The sequence below is a fragment of the Lepus europaeus genome, chromosome 5 (assembly GCF_033115175.1).
Source record: "Lepus europaeus isolate LE1 chromosome 5, mLepTim1.pri, whole genome shotgun sequence".
In the NCBI taxonomy this organism is placed as follows: Eukaryota; Metazoa; Chordata; class Mammalia; order Lagomorpha; family Leporidae; genus Lepus; species Lepus europaeus.
The window spans coordinates 158257079-158283013 of NC_084831.1; the positions used below are offsets into that span (position 1 = coordinate 158257079).

The 25935-nt window shown below is 42.3% G+C and overlaps 1 protein-coding gene across 5 annotated transcripts in view; it reads left to right on the top strand.

The window, feature by feature from the left end:
* TNFSF4 (TNF superfamily member 4) overlaps positions 1-25935 on the top strand; it is a 194720-nt gene that overhangs the window by 137328 nt on the left and 31457 nt on the right. The window contains exon 1 of one of the 5 annotated variants that reach the window (XM_062193019.1): positions 4643-4689. The exons of the other annotated variants lie outside the window; for them this stretch is intronic. The gene's annotated coding sequence lies outside the window, so the exon portion shown is untranslated. Of the gene's footprint in view, positions 1-4642; positions 4690-25935 lie in introns of those variants that run through there. 5 annotated transcript variants of the gene reach the window in all.

Genomic DNA, 25935 nt, shown 5'->3' on the forward strand with positions numbered 1-25935 from the left:
GAATAACTGGCATAAGCAGACTCAGCTGCTGCTCAGATTAGTTGCCTGGTCTGTGGAGTGATGGCTACTACTAGAGGAAGGACTGACCTATCTCTACTCAGGAAAATAGTAAACCAAAACCAATACTGCAGTCATGGAGGGATTGTAGAAAGATGAGATGTGGTGGTTTCCACCAGATCTCCATTCAACTTGCTTATTTGGTCAGTGTAGAAGAAAGATGAGTCTTGGAGAATGACTGGATTATTATAAACTTAAGCAAGCAGTGATTCCAATTTTGCCTGTTGTGGCAGATGTGGTTTCATTGCTTGAAAAAATTAATGGATCTTCTGGTATCTGGTATGCAGCTTTTGAGCTAACAAACATTTAAACATTTGCACCAAAACATTATTTTCTGCATATAATTACTCTGCTTTTAAGAAACAGATTTTGGTCCGATATTAGGGCTTTACAGAAACTGAATACTTAGTCTTGGGCCACATGTTACTATATGACCTCAGCTACCCATTATGAACTGTGTGTTGTCTGACTCATGAAATCATTAAATTGAGCACAATGAAGAAGTTGCCAAAATGTCTATGTCTTCACTTCTTTATTTTTAAGATTGATTCTTATGTATTTGAAAGAGCTACAGAGAGAGAGAGAGAGAGTGAGAGAGAGAGAGAGAGAGAGAGAGAGATCTTCCATCTACTGCTTCACTCCCCAAATGGCCACAGCAGCCAGAGCTGGGCCAATCTGAAGTCAGGAGCCAGGAGCTTCTTCTGGGTCTCCCAAACAGGTACAGGGGCCCAAGGACTTGGGCCACCTTCTACTGCTTTCCCAGGCCATAACAGAGAGCTGGATTGGAAGAGGAGCAGCCAGGACTAGAACTGGCGCCCATATGGGATACTGGTGCTTCAGGCCAGGGCTTTAACCTGCTGTGCCACAGTACCAGCTCCTGTCTTCACTTCTGTTCTACTACATTCTCTCTTCAGGCTTGCACCATAGCCTCACTGGGAATTTCCTATGAACGGGTGGCAGAGCCAAGAAAGACTTGGCCGGTGTAACAGATGATAATGTACAATGTGCATGTACCACCTGAAATGGACAGTTACAGCATCACAGCATTTCTGGGTGGTATCCCTAGAAGATAATGATGACAGGGAGTCCTTCAAGTGGGCAGAATTTTGGGCAGTGATCCTGGTTGTTCTCTTTGCTTGGAAGGAGAAATGGCCAGACATATGACTATTCATCAATTCAAGGCCTGTGGCCAATGGTTTGTCTGGATGGTCAGCAACATGGGAGGAACCAGTTTGAAATTGATGATAAGGGAATTTGAGAAAATGACATATGGGTAGATCTCTCTGAATGGACAAAAAAAACCAAAACAAACCCTATTTGTATTCCAAGTGAATGCTTACCAAAGAGTGATCTCAGAAGATGAGGAATTAGGCTAATCCTCCGCCTGTGGCGCCGGCACCCTGGGTTCTAGTCCCGGTCGGGGCATCAGATTCTGTCCCGGTTGCTCCTCTTCCAGTCCAGCTCTCTGCTATGGCCCGGGAGTGCAGTGGAGGATGGCCCAAAGTACTTGGGCCCTGCACCTGCATGGGAAACCAGGAGAAGCACCTGGCTTCTGGCTTCGGATCAGCGTGGTGCACTGGCTGCAGCGGCCATTGGGGGGTGAACCAACGGAAAAGGAAGACCTTTCTCTCTGTCTCTCTCTCTCTCACTCACTGTCCACTCTGCCTGTCAAAAAAAAAAAATAAGAACTGTTCTGAGTGCAGAAAGAGAGATCAATACTACAGATGGTTAAGAAGATTCCTTGGGCACAGGGCGCTGCACATAACCTGCAAGTTAGACTGGTGCCAGTATTCCTGGGAACCTATACAAGGATCTTGAGAGGAATAAAAGAATATGCCACGGGGCTTACTATCTTTAAAATGGACAGAGATATGCTCCTTGTAGTAACACTTTGAGAGAAAAGTACGATAAATGGTTGAAGCATTGGTTATCTGAAATGGGAAATGTTATAGGCATGAAGGTCTGATTTATACAGCTTCACAAATATGTATTCACACTCAACATTACGAGGTTTCAAGAGAAGGCCCCCACTATGCAGATTTCTCTATTTTTTCTGGTACATGTGGGGAAGAGGAGGTGAGGGTTAATCCTGGTATAACTATTCATGTTTTCTCATGGTGGCAAAATACTATGATGACAGTGACTATGTTTTTTTCTGCTTTCTATATACCATTATAGCTTTGCTTATTCCTACTGATATAGTAGTCTTAGATGAGGGATATACAACTACAACTGCTGGAAGCAAGGATGATTCCTGGAAAAAGAATTGTAATATTTTTAAAGATTTATTTATTTATTTGAAAGGCAGAGTTACATAGAGGCAGAAGCAGAAAGAGAGAGGAGAGCGAGTGAGTGAGCGAGCAGTCTTCCATCCGCTGGTTCACTCTCCAAATGTCCACAATGGCTGGATCTGGGCCAGTCTGAAGCCAGGAGCCTCTTTAGGATCTCCTATGCAGGTGCAGGGGTTCCATGCACTTGGGCCATCTTCTACTGCTTTCCCAGGCCATAGCAGAGAGCTGAATTGGAAGTGGAGCAGCTGGGGCTTGACCTGGCTCCCATATGGGATGCAGGCACTGCAGCACGACACTTTGCTGAAGACCAGTCCTGTTTTTTGAATCTGGTGAAATCAAATGGAAGCCTGCAAACCTGGTAGCTTCACCCAGACAGACATTTTATTCATGTGAAATGGTGATGGAGGGGCCTGACTGGTAATTAGTGAGTGGTACCATAGCAATGTGCCAGTATCTTTTGACTCTTATTTTTCAGGTTATGGCTACCATAGTGCAATATGGTGTAACACCGGCATTGTTGGTGAGAGTCTAATACCGATATTGTGGTCAACTGTATTAAGACATGGAGTCGGCCGGCGCCGTGGCTTAACAGGCTAATCCTCCGCCTTGCGGCGCCGGCACACCGGGTTCTAGTCCCGGTCGGGGCACCGATCCTGTCCCGGTTGCCCCTCTTCCAGGCCAGCTCTCTGCTGTGGCCAGGGAGTGCAGTGGAGGATGGCTCAAGTGTTTGGGCTCTGCACCCCATGGGAGACCAGGATAAGCACCTGGCTCCTGCCATCGGAACAGCGCGGTGCGCCGGCCGCAGCGCGCTACCGCGGCGGCCATTAGAGGGTGAACCAATGGCAAAGGAAGACCTTTCTCTCTCTCTCTCTCTCACTGTCCACTCTACCTGTCAAAAAAAAAAAAAAAAAAAAGACATGGAGTCAAAAGCCTCTTGCACCTAGCTCACACTTGCTCCTCCAAATCTGAGGCGTATGAAAAGAACCATGCAAAGACCAGATGGTTTTTGCACAGTAAAGAATCTGGATATCCTCTCACGCTGGCTCCTGGGAGTTAGCCTCTAAATGTTTGGACTTTCCTGAGTGATAGAAGAGGGACTTGGTTATCTGTGGTGGGGTTTGTGGTTTAATTGCTGACCGATGATGGGCCACTTGATAGTTTGTGCTGATACAGTGACTCAGTATGGGTGGGTAGCCGTATCAGAAAGATCAACCACATGATCAGAAGTTTGGGCCCTTGGGCTTCAGTGATAATAGTTTGATCCCTGGAGAGTGGTCTCAGAAATTGAGTTTACCCATGTAGTTGATGATTCCCTCAGAGATGCCTACATCTATGATCTATGGTATTTTTGTTACAGAAGACCAAGCAGACCAAGACAATGGTAATTTAATGGTAATTTTGCTTAGGATCTCATAAGTCTATTATTAATGTTCTGTGTCATCACTGTTCTGTGTGTGCCTCTTCCAGTCTGTATAGCTATGCTGATGGACAATTAGGGCACAAGCAAACACTATTAACTTTCCACTGTGCTAACTCAGAAGTTCAGCCTTGGTGTTTTGGTGTAATTTTCCTTTTCTTTTCAGGGTTGACTTGCAAGAACTACCCTGTCTTTTTCACTCTTAATTTTTTCTTTCTCCCTTCCTCCTTCCCTCCCTCCCTCCCTTCCTTCTTCCCTCCAAATAAAAATGGCGATCTTATTATAATGGTATTGTGTTAGGATACTACCTTAGTCCTGACCTCCACAAATCTTTCCTTCATTATGAACTTCTTTGGTGACTTGTAGATGAGTACACAGCTGGAGTATGGAGTGTTAAAAACTGACTAATGATGAAGATAAAGCAAGATGAAGCAAAAACAAAGAAATGTCTATTCTTCAGCTGTAAGGATAGTTCCTGAGTCTAACGTGGAACTCCAAGAAGTCTCACTGGACCCTCTGAAGAACTCCTTTTTGCTGTGCTAACACTTGCCTAATTAGCCAGCTGTATAAATTGTTTCTGACATCCAAACAAAACCCAGGTCTTACTCTCTTATCCACTCTGTTTCTGAGGAAGAAGAGAATAGAAAAGAGGCCACACTCGTAACATTTGTGAACTTGTTAATATGTTGCCATCTAATATTGAATAGCCAATAAAATCCTAAACTTAATCCTAAACAAGACTTCTTCGTGGAAACTGGAAAAAAGGGAGATGGGAGAAGGAGTCCTGAGCTCCTTCTATAGGTCAGCAATAACATTCCTATAAATTAGGTTTTTATATTAAAACTGGTTTTTGCTTTCTTATACAATTAGGATTCTTGTACCAGTCATCCTGCCAAAGTCACTTTACACACTGGGAATGCTAAGGTAATTAACAGATTAAAAAAAGCATAAATTAAGCACAGAACCTCCACAAGGCACAGATGGTATGACTATACCCCTTTCTTTTTGACCCTTGTGATAAGCATCCCAGTATGGATGTGAATTACAAGGTGTAGCTGATTTTGATTAGCTCCTCTATGCAGACATCACCACACAGTTTCTTGAAAAAGAGAAAGATTAGTCATCTTCCTGTCCCCAGTGTAATCAAAACCTCTCGGGATGAGGACTGGGGATCAGTATTTTAAAACACTTCTTGGGTGCCTTTAATGTGCAATCAAGCTTGATAACCTGTGCTCTTCAAATGGGAGGCCCTGATGGAGTTCCAGGCTCCTCACTTCAGCCTGGCCCAGCCCCAGCCATTGTGGCCATTTGGGAGTGAACACCAGATGGAGGATCTCTCTCTAAACTGTGCTCTGCAAATAAGATAAGCAAATCTTTTTTTTTTTTTTTTTTTAAAGTAAAACAAGAAGGGTGAGAAAGCAGATGGACTTTTTTCCTCCGCTAGAATCTCTGGATCACATGTGTACACAAGAGCCACTGGCTGAATGTTGCTCTCCTCCCACTGTTGTGGCCAGCATCGCTGAGAAGACAGTGTCCTGTCTCGGGCAGTTGCTGTGTGTGCACAAGGGCTTCCACAGCTGCCACGTAGGCCCTGTCTCAGCTGGTTGTCAGGCTCCATGGTGGAGGGGATGGGGTGAGAGAAATGTGCCCCTTTTCCTTCCACTGGGTCTGTGGGTACCTTCTATCTGCCTAGGGCTCCAGGCCAGACGCACGTCATCTCTCCCTCTGCCTATTTCTGGCTGTATCTGTATGGCAGTCTGATCTCACCTCCGTCTCCAAGCTGGTGCCCTCTCTCGCCCTCAGCTGCTGCACTTGTGTACTGTGTCTGTCTGTGCTGTGTCCCCGCACCTTCCACACAGGTCCATGGTGTTCCTCTTCCTTCAGTAGAATTTACACTGCAGTTCTCACTCTAATTCTCTCCCTGAGAGTGCACCGCCTACACTTTTTTTTTTTTTTTAACTATTTATGTCTTGCCTAGCACAGTAAGTCATTTCCTATTCTGCTATCTTGGAATCCTGGTGTAAGTCCTTATAATGTCAATTGAAAAACACAGAGGCCGTGGTCCTAAATACTTAAGCAGTGCTATGCAATGACTATAAAAATGGTTAAAAAAAAAAACAAAACTGTAAGAGCTAGCATTAATTGACAATTGCTTATATCCCAGACCCTCTGCCATACCATAATGCTCCCGAGTGCAGAGGGGCCACAGGAGATATCTGCCTTTGTGTTCACGGTGATGGTCAGACACACACAGACTTTACACACATCCACACACAGTCACATACACCCACACATCCACACATCCACAGGAAGCTGCATATGTGTCCACATCCCTCTACAGGCAACTGTGCCCAGCCATGCCTCTCCAGTTGATGCTATGAGTTTACAACAAAAGCGTCCCAGAGCCAAGGCATAACATAACAGACTTGGGGGAAGCTAGCTGAGCAGGTGGACCTGTCCGTTATCATGACACTGGTTATCGTAGAGAGAGAGATGTGAACACAGAGATAAAGGGGCAAGGGCAAAAGGTGTGGGCACTTGATATCTTCACCTTCCCAAATTCATCTCCTCAACAGATAGAAATTGTCATCATCAACAATGTAAATATAAAGAAAAGAAAGCTTAGAGAGATTTTGTAACCAGCACAAGGTCACACAGCTTCAAGGGCTAGCACTGGGACTCTATTCAGACCATCTGGAGTGATCGCTTAGGTTAGCCCTTCCCGTTTATTTTACATATAAGTGGGTATTAAGCAACTTCTAAGTGCCAGGCATTCTCACAGAAAATGAGGGTTCAGCTCTGGGTAAAATCAGTCTCAAGTTCATAGATTAATTAGATTGTTAATTAAATTCATCTTTACATCTCTTTTTGGGCAATTAACAAAGAAATGGGAAATTAGATGCCCATATAGACCCTACAGTTAACCGAAAAAATACATGAGTATTTGATGATTGATGATTTAGGAGTTAAGAGAGTCATATTGTGATTGTGAATTGTAAGTATGATGATCATCATAGCCACTATTACTCGGTGAATGTAGACTTTCAGGAGCAAAGCTGCTTTTAGTCTGACCAACTCACACACCTACCTAGGTTTTACTGTTTTATACAGCTAATGGCTCTCTGAAGTCTGTAGTCCCAGTTTGTGCCTTCTTGGTGTTTATCAGAATCACCTGTGGGACTTGCTAGGCCTGACTGCTTAGCCCTGTTCCCTGGGGTTGATTCAATGGGTTTGAGGCAGAGCTTCAGAATTTGTGCATCTAACAAGTTCCCAGGTGATTTGCATAGTGTTAATATAAGGATTTCACTTTGAGAAAGCTTTGTCAAACTATTTATGCACAATTTTAATCTTCCTAAATACATGACACAAAATCTGATAAAACAGTGAGAAATAGACAAATCATAATTTCAGTAATTTTGATGTCTCTCTTAATAACAGATAGAACAAATTATTATTGAATGGTTAAATTTTGAAGTGATTTTTTTTAGTCTTGGGCTTTTAATTTTGGTTATACAGAATCTAAGGATATATTTGGGAGAGAACTGATATTTTAACAATAATATTAAATATTCTGACCCACAAACATGGCTTATTTATCTGTACATTTATTTTTTATTTTAAATTTTATTATTTTAAAAAATAAATATTGATTTGAGAAGCAGAGAAAGATGCATACAGAGAGAGAGAGAGAGAGAGAGAGAAGAGAGAGAATGCTCCCATCTGCTGGTTTACTACCCAAATGCCCAATGGTCATGGCTGGGCTGAGGCTGAAGCCAGGAGCCAGGAGCCAGGAACTCAATCCAGATCTTCAACATAGGTGGCAGTAACCCCCTTACTTGAGGTATCACAACTGCTTCCTAGGATATTTATTATCAGGAAGCTGGGGAAGGAGCCAGAGGCAAGTATGAGTTCAGGCAATCTAAGTTAGGATATAGGCATCTTAACTGCTTGGCCAAATGCCTCAAGATTTTTTGTTTTGGTAACACATACTTGGACATTCTTATGGTGTTGAGTGCAGTATTTCAACACATTTACACAGCATGAACTGATAAAATCAGGTGATTAGCATTTTATTTTTTACAAAGGTTTTTTTTTTTAAGTTTTATTTATTTATTTGAAAGTCAGAATTACACAAAGAGAGGAGAGGCAGAGAGAGAGAAGAAAGGTCTTCCATGGGTCTCCCACATAGGTGCAGGGGCCCAAGGACTTGGGCCATCTTCTACTGCTTTCCCAGGCCACAGCAGAGAGCTGGATTGGAAGAGGAGCAGCCAGGACTAGAACTGGCGCCCATATGCTGGCACTTCAGGCCATGATGTTAACCTGCTGCGAGAGAGCGCTGGCCCCAGGTGATTAGCATTTGCATACATTTTCTTTATGTTTGGAGCATGTTGTCTCATAGTTTTTCACACAGTCTACAATGCATTGTTGTGAACTAGAGTCACCCCACTGTGCTGTCAAACACTAACTTACTACTTCTGTCTAACTGTGTTTTGGTACCTGTTTCACTCTCCCTCTATCCACCACCACCACTTTCCCCATGAGTTTGTTCTCAACAGAATTTCATCTTTTTTTTTTTTTTTTTTTTGACAGGCAGAGTTAGACAGTGAGAGAGAGAGAGAGACAGAAAAGTTTTCCTTTTCCATTGGTTCACCCCCGCCAAATGGCCACTATTGTTGGCGAGTTGCTGCTGGTGTGCTGTGCCAATCCGAAGCCAGGAGCCAGGTGCTTCCTCCTGGTCTCCCATGCAGGTGCAGGGCCCAAGCACTTGGGCCATCCTCCACTGCCTTCCTGGGCCACAGCAGAGAGCTGGACTGGAAGAGGGGCAACCGGGACAGAATCCGGCGCCCCAACTGGGACTAGAACCTGGGGTGCCAGCGCCGCAGGTGGAGGCTTAGCCTAGTGAGCCGCGGCGCCAGCCTCAGAATTTCATGTTAAAAGCTTCAGATCTCACTCTGCTTCTCTCCCTTCCATCCTTCAAACATCACTTGTTGAAATCAGGAAATTGAAGATACTAACGTTTATATGACCCTATGCCTCGAAGTTTCGTGTATATAAGATACAAATCTCAGGGCTGACACTTTGCACAGTGGGTTAAAGCGTGGCCTGCAGCGCTGGCATCCCATTTGGATGCTGGTTTGAGTCTTGGCTGCTCCACTTCCAATCCAGGTCCCTGCTAATGCACCTGGCAACGTAGCAGATGATAGCCCAAGTCCTTGGGCCCCTGCACCCACATGGGAGACCCAGAAGAAGCCTGGCTTTGAATCGGCTCAGCTCCACCATTGTGGCCATCTGGGGAGTGAACCAGTGGATGGAAGACCTCTCTTTCTCATCTATACCTTTTCCTGTAACTCTTTCAAATAAATCTTATAAAAAGATACAAATCTTTGTATGTTAACCTCTATTTCACATTTTATCAGTATAATATATTACATTTTAAAAGTGGACATAGTCTCTTTCATGTTGAAAATTCAAGATGGTAAGATAAATTAATAAATCAAACTGAAAATTCACCTAAGTTTTATTAGTGTGTGGAAATATCCCAACTTACATTTTAAAAAAGTTTTTAAGAACAAAGAAATAAAAAAAAAACAAGCAGATTGAAACACAGATCTAAGCTTATCCACTGATGCCATATATGTAGGACGGTTAGCTGCTGAATGCTTAAGAGATGCACTGGTGAACAGAGCGTTATCAGAGATAGGTGAGCAACTTTTAAGTGCTCAGAATAAACTGAAGTATGCTCAATACTAAATTTTCCTGAAAAAATATGTATTTGATGATTGATGATTTAGGAGTTAGAGAGTCATATTATGATTGTGAATTGTAAGTATGATCATCACCATAGCCACTACTACTCAGCATTTATTGAGTGCTATGTGTCAAGCACTATGGCTAGTGCTAACCATGTATCATTAGCTCTCTTGTCCTTGCAAAGTTTGTGAAGCAGGTACTGTTATTACCTCCACACTAAGACTTTAGAGAGATTTCATACAAAGAGTTGGTACCAAGTTGGTACTAAGTGGTGCTGTTGCTAAGGGCAGGAAGCTGTGATGTCCAGGTGAATGGGCTTTCACTTTGGGAGGGAGTGTCTATGACGTGAGTGGGTGGGCCTAGGCCACTTCCCAGCAGTCACGAGTGCTCTGCCTAAATCCTCCCACTGACTTGAAAACCCAGCTGAGCTTTGCCCTTTCCTGTGCCCTCCCACCTTGTGTGCTGGAGGTGGCACTGCTACGTGAGTGTTGTCATAAGGAACGGGACAGGCAGCTCTTCCAGTCACCAAGGTCATGCCCCCTTGTTAAGACAGTTGGGAGAAGCTGTATGAATGACTTTGTCTTTGGATATTTGCTTCAACTTTGCATTTTGTTAATGTGAGCGATGTCTTCAGAGACTAACCAAGGTTTGTTTCCTTGATATCTGGATCAACTTTTTGGCACTCACAAGTCCTCTTGTGGCTTTGAGATGTCTCAGTTTTGATATTCCCCATACTGAACTTTCCATCTTCCTGCCCCTGCTAACAAACTCATTCTCTAATACTCCCCACATGGAAAAATGGCCCAATCATGTACACAGTCCAAGCCATAAACATAGCCTTAAGCCTGGTTTCCTCCCTAACCTCCATCAGTTCTGATTCATTAAGTCCTGTCAATGCTACTTCCTGAATGATCCTCCACTCTCTTTTCAAGGTGCTGTGTCCATCTGTCTGACTTTCTTTCCTCCTAATTTGCTACTCGGTCATATTTTATTCATGTTGCTGTCAATATTTCTCTTAACACAAATTATCATATCATAATCTTACCTAGAAAGCCTCTAGCTGTTAGCATACGCACCAAATTTGAAACATGGCTTACAAGATGCAGCACGACTGACTTCTACACACTTCTCTCATCTGGTCTCTGATCACTTATACTCCTATGTTGTTGAATTCAGTTTTGCTTAATTTTTTCTCAAGTCCTCATCAGCTTCTGCTGCTTCTTTTTTAAAGGTTTATTTATTTATTTGAGAGGTAGAGTTATAGACAGAGGGAGGGCGAGGCAGGGAGAGAGGTCTTCCATCTGCCTGTTCACTCCCCAAATGGCTATAATGTCTATGCCTAGGGCCAGGCCAAAGCTGTGATCCAGGAGCTGCTTTGGGTCTCCCATGTGAATACAGTGACCCAAGGACTTTGGGCCATCTTCCACTGATTTCCAAGATGCATTATCAAGGAGCTGGATTGGAAGCGGAACAGCCAGGACTGAAACCAGCTCCCATGTGGGGTGCTGGTGTTGAAGGTGGCAGCTTAACTTGTTATGTCACAGTGCCTGCTCCTATCATGTTCATATTTCTAAGTACAAAAACAATACCAAGCAGGTGCCAGATGGTTATGGAGCCCATTGGTTCTAACTTTTCTGAGGCAAAGTTTCCCAGCCTTCCTTCAACTAACTTTATCTGGTGACAGTTTATTAAACCTTCTATAGCATAAATTATAACTTTCTTCACACATTTGCTCTATTATGAACCAAGTAGGATTAATACACTAACTTTTTAATGCTGATTTTAAAAAAGAATTTGCAATTTTTCCCTATTAATCTTTGAAGAGAATGTCATCTCATCTGTATCCTTTCCCTCCCTCCCTCCTTCTTCAGACCACACTTTGTGTTCTACTTTATCATAGAGCCATTGACTTATGTGTTTGCAAGAAACCTTCTGTATCTACTCTAGCTCATTGTCCTATGCCTTCACTCCTTTTTATTTTCATGGTAAATGTTCCCCATTCTATTCACAAAGACACTCAGTGGCAGGAAACTTCCCGCCTCCAGAGAGAGCCCATACAGATTGTACTGACTGATTGGAAGCCTCTGTTCAAAGGACACCAGTCCTTGAGAGAGGACGCGTTAGGCTTCATTACCAGTGTAAACTTGCAGGGATTTTCTGAGATCTGGTTTGGTAGAGGATGGGACAAGACTACATTTAAGGCACTGGGCTCCCTGAGAAATGGAGGTTAGAAGGAGGCACTATAGAAATAGGAAAGGGGGGGGGATAGAAATGAAAATGTGGCTCTTGTAGGCAATGGGAGGTCACTCCCAAGTTTACCAAGTCCTTGTCTTAGACTTGGAAATATTTGAAGAGAGAGAGGTGTCCTGGAGGACATAAGATGTAGTGACTAATGTGGAAAGATGGTTGGGATGGTTGTGGTGTATATCATAGGAGCAAGAGGAAATAGAATTTGTAAAGTACTGTATTATGTTTTCCCCAAGCTTTATCATAAGTGGCAATTAAGAACTGAGAAGGTAAAGGTTTTTTTGCATCTAATATTTCAATATGTGTGTTAAGTGGGTTAAAATATTGATTAAAATATTAAAATCTCAATACTATTGCTAAATACATTAGAGTTTATGTTTAGTGTTTCTTACAAAGTTCTTTAGAAGTTGTCTGCAATAAATTGAAAATTTTGAATGATGAATAAAGCAGGAGAACTCAGAATAATCTTTCCAAAAGCAAAGATTGCCTCAATAATAAATTAAGTATTCTGAGAAACTGTAAAGAACAAAAAGTACTATCATCCACAAATATGTTTCATATCCGTAAAAACATGGAGGAGAGACTTTGTTGAACACCTAGCCCAGCGATTTTAAAACTTGTTTAGAAAAAAGGTGATGTCTGGATTTCTTTTTATTTAAAAAAAATGAACTATCATGCCAAAATCCAACAGAAAACATTTAAAAAAGAGCTACTAGGCTAATCCTCCGCCTTGTAGCGCCGGCACACCAGGTTCTAGTCCCGGTCGGGGCACCGATCCCGTCCCGGTTGCCCCTCTTCCAGGCCAGCTCTCTGCTGTGGCCAGGGAGTGCAGTGGAGGATGGCCCAAGTGCTTGGGCCCTGCACCCCATGGGAGACCCGGATAAGTACCTGGCTCCTGCCATCGGATCAGCGCGGTGCGCCGGCTGCAGCGCGCCTACCGCGGTGGCCATTGGAGGGTGAACCAACGGCAAAAGGAAGACCTTTCTCTCTGTCTCTCTCTCACTATCCACTCTGCCTGTCAAAAAAAAAAAAAAAAAAAAAAAAGAGCTACTTTGATCGAAGGTGGTGGTGGGGAGATCCTCTCTGTTCTATACTCTGTTTCCTCTTCTTTCTTTTTTTTTCACTTTTTATTTTAATTTAATTAATTTTTAGCAGATTCAATATGATTTGTAGATACAGGTCTAAGACCATAATAAATTTATCTTTTAATTGCATTTTCAGCAACTTTTGGAAGTACTCTTGATCTAAAATCAAGCAAATGTGCTATGGAGAAGAAAAGGGACTTACTGTGAAACTGTGAGCACTACCTATTGTAAGACCTAAAATTTCCAGTGCTACTTTGCTATTTTTGAGCTCACAGGACACCACAGGCCTGACTGTGAGTTTCCTTGCTCTTGGTAGATATTCCACTGGCCCAATAGGAGAGGCTTTTCACTGGGTTAGTTGATCTATCAGCCAGATCTCTGGCATGTGAACTAGTCTTCAATCTGATGGGTTTCATTCTCCCCAGAGCCTATGAAATTATTGTCATTGATATTGAAACTTTTCATTGTTTATTTTTATTTTATTTGGAAGGCAGAGAGACAGAGGTAGTGAGAGAGAGAGCGAGTGAGTGCACAAGACAGGCAGGACTCCTTGTTCCCTCCCCAAATGCTCACAATGAGTGGCAATGGGCCAAGGCGAAAGCCAGAATCCAGGGACATTACCCAGTTCTCACATGTAAATGGAAGGAACCAATTACTTGGGTCATCACCAGCTGGTTTTCAAGTTGTTCTTTAACGGGAAGCTGAAATTGGGAAGGGAGCTGGGACTCGGATCCAAGAGCCCTGGTATGGGATGCAGACATACCAAGCGGCATTTCAACCACTGTAACAAACACCTCCCCCACTCATGAAATTATTCAACCAAGCAAATCACAGATTCTGTCAGGATCTTCCTGTCATTAACTCCTGCGGGTTCACTCTGCTCCTGAGTGCACTGCCTGTGTGGTCCTGTACTGCTCGTAGTATACACACTCAGGCTGTGAGGATATGTGGCTAAGAAACAATAGGCAATGTCATGTCCAGTGTCAAATGTCAGTATGTTCAGCCATCATGCACTATTTTTCAGGTGAACCATCCCTCCTTCAGCAATGAGGTGACTAGGAAGTGATCAGGACACGTATTTACTTCCTAGTCACCAAGTATATGGGCTGTCCTTTGGGAAAAGTGCATGGATGCTTTCAGTCCCCTATTAAGGACTATAGGCACAGTCTTATGCTAAAAGGAAAAAAGTCGAGCTGTAATGGATCAGAGGCTCTCAGCATTTTTCTAGGGGGTTCCAGTAATACTGCTGAAATATGGCAGAAGTCAGAACATAGATGGACCAATTTCATAGAAACTCAGAGCCTTCTTTGGGTATGATACCTGACACCAATAGCTGCTGGAATGTACTGGGGAGAAAGACTCCTTGACAAAACACAATCAACAATTTCCCAGCAAAATTTGTTGTCTCAGATTTTATAGAAATATAAAGTATGTGTATAATAGCAAGTTCTAAACCTAGAAGACATTGATGTTCAGAATTCAAAAGGAATTCCTAAAATTCAACAAGAAAAATGAAAGAAAAGATAAAAGAAAGAAGTTGTGGGCAGGCAATTGACATAAAGGAAAATCCTGATAACCAATAATTATCTGAGGAGGCACAATTTCACTGGTAATCAAGGAAATGCAAATTAAAATGATGCTACTTTACACTCAAAATTTCACTAACTTAGTCATAGTATCAAGTGCTGGTGAAGATGTGGGGAAGCTAGGATCTTCATGTCCTACCGGGGTCAATACAAACTGGTGCAGCTGTTCTGGAGTGAAATCTGACATGATTATAAAATGAAGCACGGCATCTTTGTTCCTAGGAATATATCCCAGAGAAATTCTGAAGAAATGCTTATGATGCTGTTCAGCCAAGCGCTATTTATGGTAGCAAAGAGCTGGAAGCAAACTAAATGATCTTCAATTGGGAAGGCAAAGGATAATTAAAATGTGATGAGATGATTAGATTCTCACCAGCAGTCAAAAATGTAATTTAGATTTACATTTAGCAACATCAGTAAATCTCAGAAACATAGTATGAATAAAAAGTAACTTAAGAAACAGGATAATACTTATAGAGAGCCTCTTTTATTTAAATTAAAACCCAAACGTGACACATGCCATGTATTGGAAAAATGCAAATATCGCTATGTAACTGTATCAAAGGTGGATTGGTGGGGCCGGCGCTGTGGCTCACTTGGTTAATCCTCTGCCTGCGGCGCCAGCATCCCATGTGGGTTCCCGGTTCTGGTCCCTGTTGCTCATCTTCCAGTCCAGCTCTCTGCTGTGGCCTGGGAGGGCAGCGGAGGATGGCCCAGGTGCTTGGGTCCCTGCACCTGCATGGGAGACTGGGAAGAAGCGACTGGCTTCTGGCTTCGGATCAGCGCAGCGCCGGCCGTTGTGGCCATTTGGGGAGTGGACCAATGGAGGGAGGACCTTTCTCTGTCTCTCTCTCACTGTCAATAACTCTACTTGTCAAATAAAAAAAAAGTGGATTGGTAAGGGTTTATTTATCTATGGAGAGAGGAAGGGATTGTAGGTGGTGGTGAAGATGAAAAAAAAAGTAAGATACAAGAAATGAGAGGCCCTGCCTTGACTGATATTTGTAGTGTTCCACAAAACTCATTCTTTGTAGCTGAGTCCAAAGGAATAAGGCAGGAAGGAAAGAAAAATAAGTGGAATATGGGGACTTGGCAGGGAGAGGAAGAGTTCAAGCACTGAGCCAATTCTCTTACAGCCACTTTGACCTCCTCTTCCAGTGAAGATAAAGATTGAAGGCATCCTGATCTAGTGGTGAGGAACTTGGAGTGGAAAAGACCTGCACTTTGCTTTTGGCTCTGTCACAAGCTGGCTGATCATCTTTGATAGGTCACGGCACATCTCCATTTGATGGGATAACAGCACCATCTAATAAGCAACTTCTCAGATAAGCCGCAGTGTTTGTGCTGGTAGAATTAGGGGAAAATGTGATGGGAAATGTTGACGGCTCTTCATAAGTATCAGATGGTTTATCTGTTGTGACACTGCTCATGAATGGGTGATTCTACCTGAGAGAAGGAGGGTAGTATTCCATACTATATATATTTCACAATTTCTTTATCCAATCATCAGTTGATGGACATCTGGGTTGATTCCATATCTTAGCTACTGTGAACTGAGCTGCAGTAAACAAGGGGGAACAGATAACTTGATTGTTTATAGCTCTTGTCTCTACTGATGAGGAACACTGTTTTTTTCTGCTTACCATTTGTTGATAGCTTTACTTAGTGTAGGGTCAATCTTATGAATAGAAAGTCAACTGAAAAGTAGATCATTGTTAAAATTAAGAGAAGGAATAAGAGAGGAAGGAAGAGTAAGGGGAGTGTGGGCGGAAGGGAGGGTAAGGTGGTAAGTATCACTATGTTCCTTAACTTGTATACATGGAATACATGAAATTTGTTTACCTTAAAATTTTTGAAAAATTTTGGGGCTGGCACTGTGGCACAGAGGATTAAAGCCCTGGCCTGCAGTGCCAGCATCTCATATGGGTGTCAGTTCGAGTCCCCGCTGCTCTACTTCCAATCCAGTTCCCTGCTAATGTGCCTGGGAAAGCAGTAGAGGATTGCCATAGTCCTTGGGCTCCTGCACCCACATGGCAGACCCAGAAGAAGCTCCTGACTCCTGGCTCCAGCCCTTGTGGCCACTTGGGGAGTGAACCAGTGTATGGAAGACCTCTCTCTCCGTCTACCTCTCTCTGTAACTCTTTCAAATGAATAAAATAAATCTTTAATTTTTTTAATTTAAAAAAGAAGGAGGGTAAACTTTGCTTCTTAAGCCCCTGAATTTCTCTGGGTCTTGGAGACCCCTAAGGTGAAAGGACAAACCCAGGTTTATACAGAGTTTGTTCTAACTTCCCTTTCACTGCAGCTTATTGGCTTTCTTCTGAGAGCTCATTATCAGTGATGTTAATTTTGCGTGTCAACAGTTAGATCAGGTTTCTTCTCTGGAATGATGAAGGTAGGAGTGGCTCTTGAGTGGCCCTGTTTGGGTCAAAGGGATAAGTAGTACCTCACCTCCCTCTTTGCATTCATTTCTGTAAGGTTTCTGGAAAAGATGAATTTTGTTACCACATCAAAAGTCTCAAAACCACAAGGGCTGAAGCATATTTTTACTCATGCCTCTGGTGAATCTATATTTTGCAATTCCTTTCTAGAAAAGATGATTCCATAAGCTTTCTTTATAGTCCATTCTGGAAATATTTTCCTTACTCCTAACCGGAAACTGTGGAGATCTCCTGTTCTGTCCACTATTTGCAGGAATGATGGGGGGCATATTTCACTTTTGCTGAAGACACTTTGAGACTTTATCTTCCCAGCTGGCTTCACAGGGGTCCAGCAAATGCATCTTTGTTTTGGAGCATACTAGCGAGTAAGAATTCCACGTCACTGTCACAGCCCTGCTTTTACATCCGGGCTCCACTGCTCACTGCCTGTCCTGCCTCAGGTTTGCTGTGTTTGCACTCCCTTTTCTTCAGCTCTTCACCTGACTCTTCTTCATACTATGGAAGTCTTTCTCCACTCTCCTCTTCCTTCCCTGCCTCGTTTTCTCATAGTTCTGAAAACTACCAGACGCTGTTTGCTTGCTTTTTCACTTGAGTCCTCTTTAATTATATGTCCTTCCATTAAAATAATATCTGGGATAGAGCAGCTACTCCATGAATATTTAATAAATGGCTAAGTAAGTGAATGAATTATTGGCTTTAGGAAATTTAGTACATTTCTCTGAGCTTGCTTCTTTTCTCTCCTCCTCCTCCTCCTCTTCCTCTCTTTCTCCTCCTCCTCTTCCTCTCCTTTTTCTTTATCCCTCAGATGACTGCAGTAAAGATGAAATAACCTACTATCTACAACACACCTAGCTTAGTGCCTATCACATCCAGTGCATTCAGGACTTCCATTTTTTTCTTTCTCTGGTAATACGGGATTCTTTTACAGTGTTCATCTAATGGATGCTGCGGGATCTGTACCACGGATAGATAACTGAGTTGACATCTGATGATAAAAAAAAAAGGGCTTGAAAATCTCAATTTTTAAAATGGATTTTGTGGGAACAGAAAGAAAAAAACTAAATGACAAAGTGTATTTTGTAAGACATGGTTGATGAGAGACAACGTGGACTTTTAGTTTTCTGGTCTCGTGTTAAGGATAAGGCAAAAGAAGTACAGAGAAGTTAGGTAGGTTGTCTGGATAAGCAGTACCAGAGTTGGGGCTGAAACCCACAGATGTGAGTCTTGGTTTGTGCTCTAACCTCCTGTACTTGCCTCCAAACACACACTGGCTCACACCGGCTTCAGAGGGTAGAGTCTCAACAGATGGAAAATTTCAATCATTCTGGTTTCATATTCTTGGCTGTTTCCCGGAGGTTAAGTAGTTTTCTAATTCTTTAGTTATAAATATCTCTAAAGTTTTGTCACAATAGCACTTTAATAGAAATAAAGGCACTTGAAGACATGTTTTTCTTTCTTGGTAAATTAGATGGGATTTTCAAAATTATCTGCTTCTAGGCTTAAAATTGTAGAAAACAGCTAATAAAGAAGACACATAGAGGAAATACCACAAGATGGTAATAACAGAAGGTAATTCTGGAAACTCTGTAAGATCTGTCAATTGCAGTCCAATCAGAGACTGATAGTTCTGTGCCAACACCAAACAGTAAATCCTGTGGAAAGATGAAGTGATGCTAGGAATAGGACCTGAAACTGTGGTAGAAAATGAGTTCCATAATAAGGAGGAATGATTTAAAAATCTTACTTTCTTTTTTTATTTGACAGAGTTATAGAGAGTGAGAGAGAGAGACAGAGAGAAAGGTCTTCCTTCCGTTGGTTCACCCTGCAAATGGCCACTACAGCCGGTGCTATGCCAATCTGAAGCCAGGAGCCAGGTGCCTCCTCCCGTCTCCCATGCGGGTGCAGGCACCCAAGCACCTGGGCCATCCTCCACTGCCCTCCCAGGCCAAAGCATAGAGCTGGACTGGAAGAGGAGCAACCGGGACCAGTACCTGGTGCCCCAACCAGAACTAGAACCTGGGGTGCCGGTGCTGTAGGCGGAGGATTAGCCAAGTGAGCCACGGCACCGGCCCAAAAAATCTTACTTCCAATTGCTAAACATGGACAATCTTCTAAGAAATTTAATTTGCTGTATAATAAAATCTTTGAAAGATTTAAAATAATTAGGCATGTATATGTTAAACTAGTTTCAGTGAAAGATTAAAAATAAAGTGTGTATTAAACCATACTTATATTCCTGCTTATTCTGAATGGTATTATAATAGGTATCTTTCTCAAACCCAGCTCCTAGGAATGAGTCAGTTTTTCATCTAAAGGGTTTCTGGTAACTTTATTACTAGTTCAGATTGTATTTTGATGAGTTTCTTGAAGGACAAGTGTAGGCAGTTGTTTCTTCCTTACTTTCCTTTTCCCTCTAATATCTCTCCCTCATCCCCTTCCTCTTCCCTGCTCTCTTACCTCTCCCTTCCTCCTTCCCTCCCTCCTTCTGCCTCTCTCTCTCTTCACATCCTTCAACCCCCACCTTAGGACATCCTACTTGCTAATGCTCAGCATTTTCTCATTACCTCTTCATGTCTCTCTTTCCTTCTATTGGCTCCATGAAGTTGAAAAAAAAACATATAAACAAACAAGTGTTTAGTGTCTTAGGAAATCATATAAATAGTCATTTAAATCTAAAACATGCTCTAGTATTGATTAGCAATAGAAATGGTCTTAGATATAATTTGTGGTACTTTTGCATTTATGTGCCTGGTTCTTCCCTGCAGCCATACTCTTTGCTATGTGACCCTGAAGTTCTATTCCCTAGAAAGGTAGGAAAGGATTTCCCACTCCTTGACTCTGCTTTGGCCAATAAAGTGAGGCTGAAGGGATGGCATGCCAATTCCAAGCCCGGAAACCAAAGAGACTGCTATAGTCTGAATGTGTATCCCAAAACACATACATTGACACCTAATCATCAGTATGGTAGTATGAAAAAGTGGAGTCTTCAAGAGGTGATTAGGTCATGAGGGTGGGCTCCCATGAATGGGATTAGTGACCTCGTAAGAGAGCTTGAGGGAACTAGCCAGTCCTTTCCATCTCTTCTGTCAGACGCCCAGGCAGTGTTTAGCCCCTCCAGAAGAAGCATGGTTCAAAGTGTTAATTTTGAAGCAGAAACTGGGTCCTTAGCAGAACTGATCTTGCCAGGGTGTTGATTTTGGATTTCAAAGCCTCCAGAACTTGAACAAGAAATTTATTGTTAGTAACTTACCCAGTTGGAGGCACTTTGTTATTGCAGCAGAACAGACTAAGGCGAAAGTTTTGCATGTTTTTGTTTTGCCCTCTTGCACCTCTGTTGTTGCCATGGGAAGAACATGTCCAGACTCTTCTGCTGGTCCAGAAAGAGGATGAAAGGCACAGAAAGAAAGAAAGAAAGAAAGACTCATAGAGCAGAACCACCTGGCTGTAGGAAGCCTTGGTCGGCTGGCCTCCATCTGACACACGAATTCTTGAGCTAAATAAGTGCTTATTGTTATGGCTCTTTGAGATCAGGATCGTTTTTCACATGCTATTGTCGCAATTGGAAACTGGTAGACTTGGTAACTTAACTTTCATTTGGGAGCTGAGGCCCAGGGAATCCTAAACATGTAAGTGACTTAATAAAAGATTGGAACTAAGATGTGGAACCCCGGATAGCTGCACCTGTGCTTGTTCAATAAATCATGACTTTCTGTGAACTAAGTTTACACACTCCTAAAGCTACACCAGTTTATTTAATTTCTACTAATACCTCCTGATTAATTTCTTTGAGTTGAGCATTTCAGCAAAGAATTGGGTTGAGTGTTCAACTTAAGAAAGAATAAGTAGTACTGTTTTATTAGTATTTATCAGTATGTGCTCTGAGGTGTGTGTGTGTGTGTATCTGTGGTGCAAATCTAAGAAAACTTCTAATAATTGCTACTGTTAGTTGAGCAATTACTATCATTACCATATGCCAAGTAATGTGATAAGTTCTTCTAATTCATTAACTCAATTTATAGCAGGTGCAAAGATTTTCATGTTTGTTTCTCCTTCAAAATTCAGATTGAAACTTGAATCCCACTACAAGAGTCTTAAGGGATACAGCAATTGGGAGTTGATCAGGTTATGAAGGTGCTGTCCTCACAAGTGGATTAGTGCCGTTGTAAAAGGGTGGAGGGAACCAGGTAGGCCTCTTTTTTGTCTTTCTCTCACTTCTCCTGTGATGACACAGTTTCATCCCTCAGATGATAAGACAACAAGGTATCATCTTAGAAGCATACAAAAACCTTCATCAGGCACTTTAATCTTGGACTTCCCCATTTCCACAACCATGAGAAATAAATTTCCATTGTTTATAAATTACCTAGTTTTGGTATAGCAGCACAAATGACTAAGGCACTAGGGATTAGTTAACAAACTATAGTCTGGAGTCAACTCTTATCTGCTGCCTGTTTTTGTAAATAAAGTTTTTTTTTTAAAGATTTATTTATTTGAAAGATAGAGTTACAGAGAGAGGTAGAGACAGAGAGAGGGTTCTTCCATCCACTGTTTCACTCCCCAGATGGCCGTAGTGGTCAGGACTGAGCTGATCAGAAGCCGGGAGCTTCTTCTGGGTCTCCCATGTGGATGCAAGGGCCCAAGCACTTGGGCCATCTTCTACTGCCTTCCCAGGCCATAGCAGAGAGCTGGATCGGAAGAGGAGCAGCTGGGATTAGAACTGGCGTCCATATGGGATGCTGGCGCTTTAGGCCAGGGCTTTAACCTGCTGTGCCACATCGCCGGCCCCCTGTAAATAAAGTTTTTTTGGGAACACAGTCACCCTTATTTGTATTGCCTATAGCTGCTTTTGAGCTACGTGGTAAAACTGAGTAGCTGTCATGGAGACTGATAGTCCTGGAAAGCTGAGAATATTTAGTATATGACACTATAGAAAAAGTTTGCTGATAAACGGCACTTATAGCAAGTAGTTACAAGTATGATCTTTGAACTTTGAGCTTTCTTAAGAGGTCTGAGGGGTAAGAACTATTTTTGACATTATTGTCTTTTTCACTGTGTTGGTATTTGTACTGACAGTGGGTCAAACTGTTGTCTCTTTAGCATGAATCAAGGTGGTAGTGGCTCCCTGCAATTATCATCACACACTTAAACACCACATACTCAGACATAAAACTAGTTTCATCTAAGAATGTCTTGATGAGGCAGCAAAAATTTTTGTGTTAAATTTTGACTCTGAAAGTATATCTTTTAATGTATATCTGTTGGCTAATAGTATGTTTTTGAAGAAAAGTCTGTTCAAGTCTTTTACCCATTTTTTGATCAGGTTATTTATTTTCTTTCTGTTGAGTCATTTGAGTTTCTAATATAAGGTTTTTGGAAGTCAATGGACAACGCATATTAAGAAAAAATGCATGCCTTTCAAAATTATCGGATACTAAATTAGGCTCATTCTAATTTGTTATAACCTGTCGGAACAGGATCTAGTTTGAGCCATTAAAACGGCTGACAGGTCTTTGAGAAGGGCTCCTATAGAGCAACATAGATTCTGCCAAACGTGAAGTAAAGACAAACATCATGTTTATGGTGAACCTGGTTGGAAGAATGGTGAAATCATTGCTCCTTTATGAAAAGTCTACAACAATGGCGCCTTAAACCAGTGGTTTACAAATGGCTAACTCATTTTAGGAACAAATGAGAGGATGTTGAGGATGAACTCCATCATAGAAGGTAGGAGCGGTCCAGTCAGAACAAAAACGGACTGGCCAAGAACATGGCACCAATTTTTTGGGATGCTCAAGGCATTTTGCTTGTTGACCTTCTGGAAGACCAAAGAACCATAATATCATATTAGTAGACTGAGAAAGTCAGACAAATATTTAGCAAAAAATACGCAGGAAGACCAGAAAGTTGTGCTCTACCACGACAGTGCTCCTGCTCATTCCTCTCATCAAACAAAGGCAGAAACTCTGAGATCACGTTCCCATTCCAGCTACGTCACTTCCCTTCCCACTCCTGTGACATACAGCACTGGTTTAACAATAATACTTTAAAAAAATGTTCCTTTCTTGATCACTTTTCTACCCTTTGTTTTTCACCATATGAGGGTACTTCAATATTTGTGAGAAAAAAATGAATGAAAAAATAGTATATTTTTGGGACTACAATTTTGAAATCCCTGTACAGTTTTTTTTTCACAATGTGCATTTCCCACAAACTTTCTGCAGACACTCATCCATCTAGTATTAGATTTTAGATTTGGCAAAGGACACTAGGGTGTCTGGGGTACACTTACTGAATCATGATTACAAGCAGTCTTCTTTTTCACTCTCAATTGTCCTGGATTGCATGATAAATCATCTTCCTATTGCTTAGGGCTTTCTGTCTCCAGGATAGTTTTTTCTGAAGAGGAAATCACCTGGGGCCTTTGTGCTTACAGAGCTGCTGTTGAGTTGACAGGCATCCCCCAGATAACCCCCTCATCCAAGTCTTCTTCGTGGTCTGGGGGTCCCCAGAATTAACTCACCTGCTCTCTGTCCTTGGTCACCACCTATTCTTTCCCCTGGGGTTTCTCTCCTCTGCCTGCAGCTTTTGCTGAAACACAATAGAATTTTTCCCTTTCATTTCCTATTTGTTTCCAACCAACACACTGCTTTTCTGCTCGTCCAGGGTTCTAGGATATGTCTGGGAAAAGAAACGGGGAACAAAATCAGCTCTGAGAGGAAGACACACCTCTGATGTGTCGGTTTTCCTAAGCTTCATAAAAGTTTTATGCAACTAGGGTTGGTCTTTATTAGCGCTCTTTACTGATTCATCTGTTCCAGGGAATTTTTGAAATCTACATTTGCTCAATCTCCCTCTCTTTAATTATTTAAATTGTATGCAACAGTTTTCCACACTATTATCTTCAGCTAATTGTTCCCAAACCTGAGTGCCCAGCACTCAATACTCTTTCCTAGAGTGATGGTAGACAAGAGAAATATGTTGAAATTGAACAAAGTTCTGAAAGTTTTCTTTTTTTAAAAAAATATGTATTCCCACCGAGAAAGAAACCCTGGTCTAGTGAGAATGAAACTCCAGATAATGATATAACAAGTGTAAATGCTTACTAAAAGCTGTGTGCCAGGTACTTCACATGCATTGTCTCACGGTCATCTTGCAGCAACTATATGAAATTAAGTACTAGATGTGGTCATTGTAGTCTCTCCCCCCACCCCTCTCTCTCTCAGCTCTTAAACAGAAATTCACTTTCTCTTTGGTTCTGGAGAGACTGTAAGTCCAAGAGCAAAGTGCTAGCCTGGCTGATCCCCAGTAAGGCCTTTATTCCTGCCTTGCAGATGCTTCATTACTGTGATTTCATGTAGCTTTTACTCTGTGTGCACAAACAGAGGATGTAGGGCATTTTCCTCTTTTTTTTTTTTTAAGATTTTATTTATTTATTTGACAAGCAGAGTTACAGAGAGAGAGAGAGAGAGACAGAGAGAGAGAGACAGAGAGAGAGACAGAGAGAAAGGTCTTCTTTCTGTTGGTTCATTCTCCAAGTGGCTGCAACAGCCAGAGCTATGCCTCCCGGTCTCCCATGTAGGTGCAGGGGCCCAAGCACTTGGGCCATCCTCCACTGCCCTCCCAGGCCACATTAGAGAGCTGGACTGGAAGAGGAGAAACTGGGACTAGAAGTGGCGCCCATATGGGATGCCGGCACCACAGGCGGAGGATTAATTTAGTGCACCACGGCACCGGCCACGGCATTATACTCTTTTCCAGATTTAGTATTATCATTTTGAACATTGTTATTCATTTATTTTTATTTTAAAAGGAGGGAGGGAGAAGGGAAGGGAGAGGGAGGGACAGAGGGAGCGGGGAGAGAGACAGAGATGGATCTCTTTTTCATCCACCGATTTACTCCCTAATTGCCTGGAACAACTGGGGACTGGATCAGTTCAAACTCAGGAGACTAGAACTCAGTATGGGTCTCCTACATGAGTAGCAGGGACACAAATACTTGAGCCATCAACTGCTTCTTCCCAAGGTGCACATTAGCAGGAAGCTGGAATTGCAAATGGAGCTGAGACTCCAGGTACTCCAATGTGGGATGGAAGCATCACCAAACCAGTGCCTTAACCACTGTGCCCTCTCTCCACAATTAATAAGAAAACCAAGGCTTAAAAAAGTTAAGTAATCTGCCCAGTTATTCTTATAATGCTTCCATTGTGGCTGACAAGCTTCAAGTAAACTAGGATTCAAACTCAGGCAGCCTGTCTAGAGCTCTTGCTCTTAACTGTTTTGGTAGACTGTTTCCCCAAACGTCAGGACCCAGAGACTCCATCCAGAAGTGTAGCCAAGATGGAACCTCAAGAAAGCCTGCTGTGGATGGGGCTGCATTTGCAGTGAGGCTGGGCCTATGGTTTTGAAATGAGGCATGAAACTGAGCAGCCGTTTCTAAAAGTCTCATCCCAGTTCTGATTCTACCCTGCTTCCTCCATTGCTTTTCATATCAGTTTTAATGATTATGTTTTCATTTTACCTTTAAAGTTATTGAAAACACACCATTTTTGGACTGGAAGGCTCATCCACCTTCCACTTTCAATGGCATTAATTTTTTACTGTTGTTCATAGAAACAACCAACAACCTTTGGTGCCAAAGGATGTAGCCATGATAAAGAAAGGACAACACTGCCCTGGGCATTGTAGTATTGGGTGCACGTTGGCATGATGGAGGAGGCTGCTATACCTGTGTAGGCTCAGGGAGAAAATTTTTCAGGCATTTAAGCAAAAACCTCTCAGTCCTGCTAATTTGGAACCAGTTCTTCCTCTGAGGTCAGTCTAGAGGAAATGCTCTTGAACACTACTTACCTTCGGCTTTCCAGTATCAAGATTTCTGCTGTCTGATTGTATTGAATGTGGTTTTCTTTTTTTTTTTTTTTTTCACCGATGCAACTGACTTTCCCTGATTAAGGTTGGGACTTTTTCTCTTTGGTCATTTCATCCCCTTTCAGTGGAGTTTTTGTATCTCGTCTCTTGCCTCTAATGTTTCCTTTGCTTAGGAAACTTTACTCGGGCTTTATT